Genomic DNA, 13,086 nt, shown 5'->3' on the forward strand with positions numbered 1-13,086 from the left:
GAGGGAGTTAGTCTGATTAGTCCATGTGTGGGTTCTTTAAGGGGAGTTGCTTTGGACTCTACCAGTTTCTTCTATCAACTTAATCCCTGCTCATTTTTGTGGCCAAAAGTTATGGGGACTTATCTTACTTGCACTGGAACCTGGGGCTGAGGGGCTGGGACTCCTTACTCCTGAGATATCCCTCATGAATTTTTATCCAGCACACATGGATGTGGGACCAGTTTCTCTGCCCCTCCTACCAGTCTGGATGGATGTGGTTTCTTTAATTAGTTGTCATACTTCCATTCAACTTCATTTCTAATGGTTCTGAGTGATGGCTGTTCTGTATTTTAGTTGTAATTGTGATGTGGTTGTGTGAAGAGATGAGCCATGTTCACCTATGCCACCATCATGACAGGTAGAAACATTCTTAATACTAGTTATTTTTCAGATTCATAATTATCTTGTGGTTTTTGTTTCCAATTTTGTGGTTTTCTCTCTCAGTTTCTAAATTATGTCTTAATGAATAGAAATTTTTAATTTTGATGAAGTTAATTTATCAATTTATTCCTTTATGATTATATAGTAGGCAGTTAGATAGTCATGAGCAGAGTAGGAATGATAGGCCAGGTGCAGAGGGTCACCAGCATGGAGATCCCTAGGTACATAACAATTAGCAAGAGTACAAAGAAGCCTATGCCTGACAGCTCCCTCAAGTAATTAACCCCTGGAGATGACATGTAGGCCTCAATCATGTTTCAGATCCAGGGCAAGAAAAGCAGCAAAACCAGACGGAGCGATGCCATGACTGACATCAGACCAGCTGCATTGACTAATGACCCCCTGCCCTGGCACTGACTAATCAATGTAGACCACGACCTTGAGGAGACACACCTGGAAGGCTGATGACTATTCTATTGAGATCCTTCTCTGGTATCTCTAAATAAAACTCTCAAGACAAAAGACCCAGTGGGGCTCTCTCTATCGAGCACACCTCTGCCTTTCCCCTCTTTCTATTCTTCCTCTCCTTTCCCCCTCTCTCCCTCTCCCCTTTCCTCCAGATGTGTTATCCTTGCCTGTCTCTTTGTCCTAAGCTCCAAGGGCTCTTCTTTTGCCTCTGTAACTTTTTTTTGCTCAGCCCATTTCTTTTATAGCTTACTTCTTCTACCTCTGTGACTTTCTAAATAAACTTTCTCTTATAGTTTGAGTCTTGACTCTGGATCCTTTCTTAGCCAGAACTCAAGTACCAAGGTTAGGACTCCACCATCCTAACTCCAGTCTAACAAGGCCACCCACAGTTAGTGTTTTCTGGGTTTGGTCTAAGAAATAATTTGTTTATCCCAAATTGTGAACATCATCTCCAATGTCTTTTCTACAACAAGCTTTGTTATTTTAATATTCACATTTAATTTGGGGGTAGATGTCAAGGTTAATTTTTTATTCTGTGTAGATTTTCAGTGGTTCTAGCACCATTTTTTAAAAAAGGATATATTTTTAAAATAAATGGTGTTGAGATAACTGGATCACCACATGAAAAGAGAGAAAATTGCATTCATTTGAATGCAAAATTTTTGCATTCAATTTTTTTAATGCAAAATTGCATTCAAAACTGAACAAAAGAAAATTTAGTCTCATGAGACCCTAAATTAAAATTAAAATTCTGACCTCCAGAATTTTTCTTTGACTGGGCCCAGCAATGTTTAACAGTGGCTTTATTAAGTGAATGCTTGAAAGTATTCAATCAGAATTTTGAGATAATAAATTTGTTATTTCCCCCCAGCTTTTTTTGAGATATAATTGATATAACATTGTGTAAGTTTAAGATATACAATGTGATAATTAGATACAGTTATATATGTGAAATTATTACTGTAATTATTAATGTTAGTTAACAAACACATCCTTTTAAAAAAATATTTATTGATTATGCTATTACAGTTGTCCCATTTCTCCCCCCCTCACTCCACTCCATCCTGCCCACCCCCTCCCTCCCACATTCCCCCCCTATAGTTCATGTCCATGGGTCATACTTATAAGTTCTTTGGCTTCTACATTTCCTACACTACTCTTACCCTCCCCCTGTCTATTTTCCACCTATCATCTATGCTACTTATTCTCTGTACCTTTCCCCCCTTCTCCCCCTCCCACTCCCCTATTGACAACCCTCCATGTGATCTCCATCTCTATGGTTCTGTTCCTGTTCTAGTTGTTTGCCTAGTTTGCTCTTGTTTTTGTTTTAGGTGTGGTCGTTACTAACTGTGAGTTTGCTGTCATTTTTACTGTTCCTATTTTTTATCTTCTTTTTCTTTGGTAACTCCCTTTAACATTTCATATAATAAGGGCTTGGTGATGATGACCTTCTTTAACTCGACCTTATCTGAGAAGCACTTTATCTTCCCTTCTATTCTAAATGATAGCTTTGCTGGATACAGTAATCTTGGATGTAGGCCCTTGCTTTTCATGACTTGGAATACTTCTTGCCAGCCCCTTCTTTCCTGTAAGGTCTCTTTGGAGAAATCAGCTGACAGTCTTATGGGAAGTCCTTTGTAGGTAACTGTCTCCTTTTCTCTTGCTGCTTCTAAGATTCTCTCCTTCTGTTTCATCTTGGCTAATGTAATTATGATGTGCCTTGGTGTGTTCCTCCTTGGGTCCAGCTTCTTTGGGATTCTCTGAGCTTCCTGGACTTCCTGGAAGTCTATTTCCTTTGCCAGATTTGGGAAGATCTCCTTCATTATTTGTTCAAATAAGTTTTCAATTTTTTGTTCTTCCTCTTCTCCTTCTGGCACCCCTATAATTCAGATGTCGGAATGTTTAAAGATGTCCTGGAGGTTCCTAAGCCTCTCCTCATTTTTCCGAATTCTTGTTTCTTCATTCTTTTCTGGTTGCATGTTTCTTTCTTCCTTCTGGTCCACACCATTGATTTGAGTCCCAGTTTCCTTAGCATCACTATTGGTTCCCTGTACATTTTCCTTTGTTTCTCTTAGCATAGGCTTCATTTTTTCATCTGGTTTTCGAACAGATTCAACCAGTTCTGTGAGCGTCTCGATAACCAGTGTTTTGAACTGTGCATCTGATAGGTTGGCTATCTCTTCCTCACTTAGTTGTATTTTTTCTGGAGCTTTGAAATGTTCCCTCATTTGGGCCTTCTTTTTTTTTGTCTTGGCGTGTCTGTTACTTAAAGGGGCGGAGGATTAGGTGTTCACCGGGGCGGGGTAACGCTGGTTGCTGCGCTGTGATGCGTGGGGGAGGGGCCGAGAGGGAGCAATGGCACCCATTCCACTCTCCACTGGATTTCAGCCACTCCCTCTGCTACCCACAATCAAATTGGGCCCCTCTGGTGCTGGTTCCCGAGTGGGGGGGCTTGTGCACACTCTAGGCCCCTGTGGGTCTCTCCAACGACCTCTCCTGTGAGGCTGGGAGTCTCTCCTGCTGCCGCCCCAACCCCCATGGGCATTTTCAATCAGAGGTTTGAGGCTTTATTTCCCGGAGCTGGAGCCCTGGGTTGTGTGGTCTGCTTCGCTCCCCGCCGTTCATCCTGGTTTATTTGTGCGTGAGTGTGGGGCTGTGGGGTGCTACCCGCCGCTCTTCCTGCCCTGTTCTCTGCAACTCTGAGTCCGGCCCTCTAGGTTTATCTGTGCGCGAATGTAGGGCCGTGGGGTGCTACCCGCCGCTCTTCCTGCCCTGTTCTCTGCAACTCTGAGTCCAGCCCTCTAGGTTTATCTGTGCGCGAATGTAGGGCCGCAGGGTCTGCTAGTGGTCAGACTGCCTGCCCCGTTCGTCCCACATTCTGCCAGTCTCAGTCCCGCAAAGGCAACGCAAGTCCACTTCTCCCTGGCTGCCTATCTCCGCCCCTCCTACCGGTCTGGATGAATCTTTATTTTTTATTTCCTTGGTGTCGGACTTCCTTGCCGTTTGATTTTCTGTCAGTTCTGGTTGTGCGAGGAGGCTCAGTGTGTCTACCTACGCCGCCATCTTGGTTCTCCAAACACATCCTTTATTTCACATAATTATCATTTTGTTGTTATGGTGAGAACATTAAAGCTCTAGTCTGATAGCTACTTTCAAGTATGTGGTAACGGTATTGCTAACTATAGTTATCATTTCGTATATTCAATCTCCAGAGTGGATTCATCTTATAACTAGAAGTTCGTACCCTGTAACCAACATCTCACCTATTCCTCAGCCCCTGACAACTACCATCCCACACTGTTTTTCTATGAATTTTGCTGTTTTGAGATTCCACATATATAAGTGAGATCATACAATTTTTGTCTTTCTCTGTCTGATATATTTCATTTAGTGTAGTGTCCTCAAGGTCTATCCTTGTTAGCACAAATTGACTTCATTTTTATGGCTCAGGAATACTCTATTGTAAGTATATACCAAATATTCCTTATCCATTCATATATCATAGAGACTTAGGTTCTTTCCATGTCTTGGCTATTGTTAATAATGCTGTAATGAACATTGGGATGCAGCTATCTTTTTGAGATAACCATTTCTTTTCCTTTGGATATATAACCAGAATTGGTATTGCTAGCTCATATGGTAGGTCTATTTTTAATTTTTTTAGGAACGTCCATATTGTTTTCCATAGAGGCTGCACCAATTTACATTCCCAACAAAAATGCACAAGACATCCTTGACAGCACTTTTGTCTTTTAGACAACAGCCATTCTAACAAGTGTGAGGTGACATCTCATTGTGGTTTTGATTTGCCTTTCCCTGATGATTAATGATACTGAATAACTTATCAAAGATGATAAATTTACATTTAAGCAATATAAACATACATATAGACAGAAATACAAAAAGTTCCCAGGAACATTAACTCCAAACTAATAAAACATGTTAAGGATGTCTATAAAATTAGGAAAATATGCTGAAATGCTTTTGTGATTATATTAAGCACATTTGTATGATAATTGTGAGAAAAGTCTTTTCCTTGTTTTGTCTATTATGGTTATACTGTAGAGACTTTTTTTTATGTAACCAAAAAATGCATAGTGAAAATGGGTAAGTATGCTTGCTATCTCTTCTCTAGACTCATCTCCATACAGATGGCTATAAATCAGAAGCATCATCCCCCATATACTTTGGATTGCAATAGATTATCCAGCTCCTTGTCTCTGTGCTCTGATACCACTAGGCCCATCCAAAAAAAAAAAAAAAATACAAGGATGGTTTGTTAGGCCACTATCATTCCCACCATAGAATTTTATTCCATCTGTCTCTGACTCTTTATCTGCTGTCCTACTCTCTTAGCTCATGGGGGTTGGGGTCATGCCCTGACTTTCTCAGCTCTTATCTGTCTCACCTAGCCTGTGTTGAAGGTTGCCACAGTTGTGAAATTTGTCCACAGGACAGTATCCAAGACTCTCATCCAGTCCTTCAAGGACTCCTGGTAGTCATGTTCTACCTGATTTGGATGATTGCAGCATAGATTGTTGAAGAGGTACTTTAGTGCAGTGGTTTTTAAGGTGTGTTTCCCTGGGGTATTGTTCTTCTGGGAATTTATTAGAACTACAAATTCTTCAGTGACACTCCAGAGCTGCTTAATCAGAAACTCTGAGGGTGGTACCCAGTAATTTGTGTTTTACTAAGCTCCCCAGGAGGCTCTGATGCATGCTAAAATTCATGAAGCACTGCTTAACTTGGTCTGCCTCCTCATCCTTAACCTCAGTTAAAAGCAGTCTTCAGACCCTCAGAGGTCAGACTTCTAGGGATACATATTTGTATTAAATATTAAAATTTTCCCTCTATATAATCTGATATGCCTGATAGAATTAATGTGATGTAATAATCAAGAAGATGAGGAAATTGGGACAAAGACAAATTAGTAATGAATCTGGAAACTATTACTACACAGCAAGCATCCAGTAATCTTTGTAGAGGAGAAAGGGAAAGAGGGAAAAGTGACTTAGTACTTAAGAGCTGCCAAAGAAAACACAATCACCTCATGTGTTCCAGGGGTCACAAGATAACAATCGGGCAGTGTTACAGAACAGACCCAAGGTGGGGTGTAGGACATACTATTACCGAAAGGACCCCCCCTTTTCCTCCGGGGTCCTCCCCCCCACTAGGTTCACTAGCCTGCCACCAGAAGAAAGACGTCTCTCAATGACAGATATTATTGAAAAGGAAAGGAATTATTTATTTAAAAGCCATACAGACTTAGAGTAATGACTTAATGTCTTCATTAAAATACTAAAGTCCTTTAGAATACCCACAGATGCACACAATCCTTCCCTCTCCCCTTTGCCCAGTCCGGGGTACCTTATCTCAGGAAAAGAAGTAGAGAAGTCTGTGATTCAGGCTCCCGTCACCATCAGCTGTGTCACTGCTATGATCTCCAGTTAATCCAAAGCCACGTGACACCTTCCCATGGCCCACCAGTAAGAGTCCTTTCACCCCTTTTCTTATCCGCAAGGTCTCTCCTGCTTCCTAAGCCATGCGGCAAAAAGGAGCACCCCAAAGCCACATGGTCCTGACTCTCGCCTAAGCCGTGGTGCCCCCTACTCTGCCAAAGCTGCATGGTCATCTCCTGGCACGCCGCGCCTGGGTTTAAATCTCAGCGCCAGTCTTCCTCTGCAGCCCCATTTCTGACTCCTCCTACAATCAGTTACACCTGCCAGCATTCCCCTATTCTTCCAGCTTTACTGGGCTGCCATAGTAAGTCTGGGCAGGTGTGGGCCCATGACATGGAGCCAATCATCTCCAAGCTCTCACGCAGGTGCTGTAACAAGGGGGAGTTGCCTCCCAGTTACATCTTGGGTGGAAGTCACTCCCATTCTCCTGGTTCAAAGCATGGCCACAGCTATTGAACATATCTATAAAACCAGTTAAAGGTTATAGATGTATTAAATGACCATGCCAGAGCTTAGCTGCAAAGCTGTTGCTATACAAAACAGCTCCCAATGGCCCTGTTCCATGTGTCCCATCCCCTAGCTCAGACTTGTGGGGGTGAGGACATCCTATATATTTTTTCCTAATATTTCCTGGACACCCTGAGTTCTGGACCCCATTACAAATCCCTGTTTGAGGCCCCCCTCTTGGCTGCACCCTGTTACAGTAGTATAGACAAGCATATAGCTCTATCTGGTGTTGGGAACTGAGAAATTCCTTTCCCAGCTCTTCATATGGAGTCTATTCAGTATGTAGCATTTTCCTCAATTCCCAGAGACAAGCTGTGGGGAGCCATCTCTTGCACCATCTTTTAATTTAGCTGATGGCATAAACCCCAAACTTTATGTAAATGCATCTCTTGAGAGCTATTCTTCAGGGGTGTGTTTAAGAGTTTCAGTCTGGTGTTTGCCTTTCTAAAGATATGACTTAAGCCAAAGATAAATTGCAGAGTGTTTATATCTAGTCTTTTCAACATTTGAAATATGCATCTTATCATCCAGTAAATTCATCTTTCTAGATGTTGATATTAAAAATGACACTTTATTTCCCAAATATAGAAGTATATTATTAAATGAAATATGGTTCGACAAGTCAGGCTTGACCCTTGTCTTAGTCTGGTAAGTCACACTCCCTTTACCCTTGGATTATCACTGATCTGGAGACATGGAAGAAGTAGATACTCTTCAAGAAATACTCCAGAAATGTTATTTATTTGTGGCCCCAAGGATTTTAGAGAGCAAAGAGTCTATCTCCAGATAAGGGCAAACTGGATTTTTAACACTCAGCCAAACCCTGGAGGCCCCCAGGGTAAGGGCAGTCAAAGCAGGACTAGTCATCAAGAAGAAAGGGAAGAAAGACCTTCTGTGCGTGACAGAATCCCCACACGGGAGGGCCTGGTTCTTGGCAAAAGGAACCCAGATTGATGGCACCAAGAATTTGCTCCAAATCTTAGCACTTAGAGTTACTTGTTCCTTCCCTCAGGCTCAGCAAGATCTCAATTCCTATCTTGGTGTAGTAGGGAGGGTGTATGCTTCAGGCATATTCTAGAGCACTGGAAGGCAGGGAAGAGGAATGAATTTGCAAACACAAAATGTTGGAGGTATCCACATCAAGAAAAGGTGGGAGGGGAGCACCTGTCAGTTCCAAGGCTAAGTCTACTAATAACTTTTCTGTGTCAGGAGGTGGAGTCCACACGTTTGACCTAGGTCAAGTAGCAGGTGTTATTCCACAAGGCCGATTAGAGGTGGGGTCAGCTTCTGAACTACTGTCTTGGTTTAGGCGGAGAGAAGATCTTAGGGGTTAGAGAAACAAAGGCTGGAAAGGGGGGGGCAGGTCCGAATTGGGGGCAAAGCCTCGGAAATGCTGGGAGAGGGCAGGGGCGGGGCCAGATGTGGGCGGAGGCTCGAGTCAGGAGGCATGGGCGGTCCGAGTGAAGGACCGACTAGGCCCGCGGGGTTCGCGCCTGCGCACGGACGTCCGGGGCGGGGCTGCGCGCGCGCGCGCGCGCCGTCCGAGGGCTCTGAGGGCGGAGTCCCGGCGGGCGCGGGCTGTGGGAGGGGGTGCGGTGGCTTTGAAGTCAGACGCTCCTTCAGGCCACTGGCGATATGTCGGCTGCTACGGATCGGGCCCCAAGGCTGGCGGGGATGTGACAGGGGGTCCTTGCCCTTACCTGCGGTCCTTGTGCCCGTAGGTCGCTGGGCGAACCGCAGGTGGGCCGCGGCTGGAGAGGAAGCACACATCCGCACGGTAGGAGCCAGGGTCGGGGCGGGACTGGGACAGCCTCTGCTACTGATTGGGCAGGGGGCGCGGTCCGGGTCCTCAGGCCCAGGTGCCTGAGATGAGGCTTTGGAGCCCTTCCGCCTTCTGCCCTCCGGGGTGACCATCTTGAGCCCCCAGCGAGCTTCCTATGGCGAGACAGGCGTGACCCCGGGAAGCAGACATCCCCCGCCTCCAGCCCAGCGGGCTGTGACAGGAGCGCCTGGGGCCTCGGCCTCTAGGGCTGCGCCTTTCCCTCCGGAGAAATCGGGGCGAGGCTGACTTGCCCAGTGATTTCAGAGTGAGGATGCTGTGAGGATTGATAAGGGAAAGTACCGGGGTGCCCCAATGACTGCTTTTTGGGGGGGCGGGTGGTTATTATTGGGCCACAACAAAGACACACCCTAAACACATCCTGAGATGAAACTTTGGCAAACCACGCCGTTTCATAGATCCAGGTGCTTCTGTCTCCTTAGATATCTGCTATTTTTATAGTACATCTATATTATGTGTACCTACTTTTTTTTTTGGTCAAAGTAAAAGGAGGAATGACTTCTCTTAGGTAGTCGTTTGCGACTGAGCTTGAGTTTGAATTTCAGTAATTGCAAATTCATCTTTGTACGCTACCCAGCCAATTAGGCTTGCTGTTCCAAGACTAGGCCTTAGCATTGTGGAAATTACTGGTGCAGGGACTCTTTAGTGGTCCCAGATTGGCATATGCATATTTCACTCCCAGTGGTGAAATAAATTGAATTTAAGGCTTCTCCAAATAGCCATTTGAAGATTTTTTCTTCTTTGTTCCTGAGCATTAAAATATAACAATCTATTAATTTTGCCGTTAAAATCTTCTCTTAGGCTAGTTTAAAGAAATTAGTGATGATAGCTCTTCTTTATTAGTGATAAAGCTCTTCTTTAACCAAAAGAATTTAAAATAACCTCCTCTTGCAAAAGATAGGCACAAAACATGTCTTATTGGAAATCAATAAGTGATAAGGATTTAAACATTTCTTGATGTTTTTCCTGAAGTCAGTCTTCACAGATGTTCTTACTGTGTGCCTCTCTTAATTTATTATATAGATCTTTAGAGTTTTTTTATTTGGTTGTTTTCTTTAGTGTTGTCAACGAAATTGACTTCGAATAATCCTTAGATTAAAAAAACACATGATCTTGAGTCTTTACCTGTAATTTTACTTGAGTGATATATTAATATGCCATAGTAAGAAACTGCTGGAAGCCATCCTGAGAGCATACACTCTCCATTTAAATAAACACAGTTTATTCTGTCTTTCTGCATCCAGACCTGCATTTTTTTTGTTTGTTGCCTTGACTCAACTCCTTTGACTGTATGGTGGAAGATAGGACTTTGGTTCCACGTTTAAAAGTCCATCAGTGACACTCCATAATCTGTATTTGATAAAAGTCAAAGTCCTTCACAATTCTGGTACTTGTGTATGTTTTTAATTTCATTTTCTACCATTTTGCCTGCCTTGTTCATACAAAGACTACGTAGAATTTCTGAAAATGACATCTTCCTTTGTGGTTTTACACTGTACTCTGTTGAGAATTCTTCTCTACCTAGTAAACAACTTGCCTTTCAAGACCTAACCAAAATATCACCTCTGAATCTTGTCCAGACATCTTACCCTACTCGTCCTGACTGATCCAATAGTATGTTGTACATTATACAGTAAGCATTTGTCAGTTAGTAGTTAATGATTTGCTTGTTTGTGTCCACCAGACTTTTGGACTTCTTAAGGAAAGGGACCTTTGCACATACTGTTGTGTGGCACAGGTGCTCAAAAACTATTTATTGAATACATTTTTGAGGAATGCTTTCAGTCTTGACTATAACTTTAAGATAGGCAATATGTGTTAGTTACTTCTCTCAATACCAGAAAATTTAGAAAAGATGAATGCACAAGGTACTTTTAAATTTCCAAGAATGAAGTCAAAATTACTGTTCCTAGTTAGGAAGGAAACCCCAGTTATGACAGAAGAAACCAGTGCATTGTGTAACACAAGAATAAAAGGGTATGGCCAGTAAGGATTACTACTTTGATTTTAGGACTTTGAGGCACAGTAATTTGCCCAAGATCATGCAGTTATATAGAAAGAAACAGGCCTCGCTGGGATACAATCCAGGCATTTGATCACCTGTGTATTTTACATTTGCCCCCAGTTTCCTAATTGTAAGTCTTAATAATTGTTTTATAATATGAGCAGGGAATTTTGAGTGGGCAGTTTTAATTCTATTAAATTGATAAGAGTATTGAACTTGAAAGAATTAACAGATTATTTGGTTCATCTTTAAAAATTTTGCCCATTAAACAACTAAAGCCCAAAAGGGCCAGTTACTTGAGGTTAGAATCACCTGTATCCCACATGTTCTGACCTCATGCTTGTGTATTTTTCATTACTCTGTGGTGCTTTGGGGAAAAAATGAGAACGTTCCCAATTTTCAGAGGCAGAGCAAATCAGCTTACACATTCTCCCTCCTTGAATTCTTAGCCTTTTAGTGGCTAAGAAACATGATAATTCATTTGGGGATATAGGAGAAATCTGAGCTTTACTATTCCATTTGGTCCGATAGTTTTTAACCTCAGTGCTTGAGGCCCTCTCTCCAAATGCCCCATAGAAAATGGCTTCTGCTCACCATATGGAGATTACACATACAGTTAGGTTTTGGTGGTAAAATGAGATTTTAATATAACAATGTTCCAGCTGGCTAATAGCATGGCTAAAATTACATGTAAGTCTGCTTTGTATGTGAGAAGAGCCTGTCTGATTACTCTATGTGATAGGTTTTTTGGGGAAAAAATTGTGGTTTTATGCTTCTGAAAAATCAATTTTAAAATGTGTACTTACTGTGGTGGGCCTGATCAATTCCAACGGGCTTTTTATTTTCCAAACAACTTAATGGTCAAAGAAATAAGAAAAAAATTAAACTTAAATTTTTTTCTTATTTCTCACCTTACGATTTTATACTATAATCAGAGCATAAATGTAATGCTTAATAATAGCTTTCATAGTTAATGTTTTCTTTTTACTAAAGTTTTTGTACATTTAAATTATATTATTATTACGAGCTGAGTTTCTTATTTTTAAAAATTGGACATTTAAGTTGCCTCTCATTTTGCAAGTAATACAGTTAATACATAGCTGTCCTTTCCTTTAGGCTAAAGTTTTAGGAGAGGGATTACAAGGTCAGACGGTATGAAGGTTTTTGTCACTTTTGAAAAATATTGCCAGACTGATTTCTGAAAGGTTGTATTGATTTACACTGCCTCCTGCAGTTTGGTTGACAGTTTTATCATGCTTTTATAGGCTTTTGCTTTTTAAAAATGAGTATAAGGGTACCTGCTGTCTAACATACTGTCTACAATAGAAAAGCAAATGCAGTATTTTCCTAGTTTTATTTTCTTCTTTGTTGGGATTGTTTGTCCTTTGTGCATACATTTACTAGGATCTTCTTACTAATTTCTCTTAGCACTTAATATCATAAATACATTAATGCCTTGAAATATGTTTCTGATTTTTTAATTGTGTTTATTGTTGTAGACTTTGTGGTTTTTGTGGTTTAAAAAATTTTTAAAATCGTTGACTTTTAAACAAAATTTTGTGATTTCATCTTTTGATTATGAGGTCTGTTTGACTGACTGCCCATCATCTGGTGTACACTTATTTTCTTAAGCGTCTAGAATTTGTTTTGTTGTATTTATATATCTTAGGAAATTATATATGCAGTTCAGATTGAGTTTAATTCATGTGGATTTTATACTGTAGAGAATCACATTCTTAAATACCTAAGTGAGTTTCCATTGGTAAGGCACTGTTTTCCTTCTGAAGTTTAATAGGAAACCAAACAAAACTAACGTAGTTATTTTTTAAATAAATGAGTAGTTGTGTTTTTAATAAAATACAATAAAGTTAGACAAACCAAAATTTTCATGAAAGCAGTATTTTGGTTAATTGAAGTTTTTGTTGGTTCAGGATTAACCAGCAGGCCATTTATGATTTAACTCTTACTATTAATCATTCTAAAATACGTGAAAGTAAGACCTTGATTATGTACTTCCTTAGGGGAGTGAGACATTCTAGGTAGATGACACATCCCAGGGTAATAGTATTGAGTGAGTGCTTGGTACTGTGCTGGTGTTTGGCATGGGCCTTCTTATTTTTGGTAACAACCTCGAGAGAGGTAGGTTCTTTTCATGGCCCCATTTTGCAAATGGGAAAACTTAGGAAGAGTGACGCTCCAAAGTAACATAGCTGGTAAGCAGTGAAATTGGAACTTCATCTTCCTACTTTTAAAAGGCTCTATTTGAAAAAATGTATTATATAAGCTTATTTTTTTGTGCTAAGGATTTGAACTTTGTTAGGTATTGGAAGGATAATAGATGTTTCAAAGCAAGGGGATATTATGGTATGTTATGTCTTTTAGGGAGA

General features: G+C 41.2%; 1 protein-coding gene across 3 annotated transcripts in view; it reads left to right on the top strand.

Moving 5' to 3' along the window:
- Window positions 1-8,394: 8,394 nt before the first annotated feature.
- CCSER2 (coiled-coil serine rich protein 2) overlaps window positions 8,395-13,086 on the top strand; it is a 194,377-nt gene continuing 189,685 nt past the window's right edge. For all 3 annotated transcript variants that reach the window (XM_024561424.3, XM_024561426.4, XM_045195917.3), the window contains exon 1: window positions 8,395-8,631. The gene's annotated coding sequence lies outside the window, so the exon portion shown is untranslated. The remainder of the gene's footprint in view (window positions 8,632-13,086) is intronic.

This window comes from Desmodus rotundus, chromosome 4 (genome assembly GCF_022682495.2).
Source record: "Desmodus rotundus isolate HL8 chromosome 4, HLdesRot8A.1, whole genome shotgun sequence".
Lineage (NCBI taxonomy): Eukaryota > Metazoa > Chordata > Mammalia > Chiroptera > Phyllostomidae > Desmodus > Desmodus rotundus.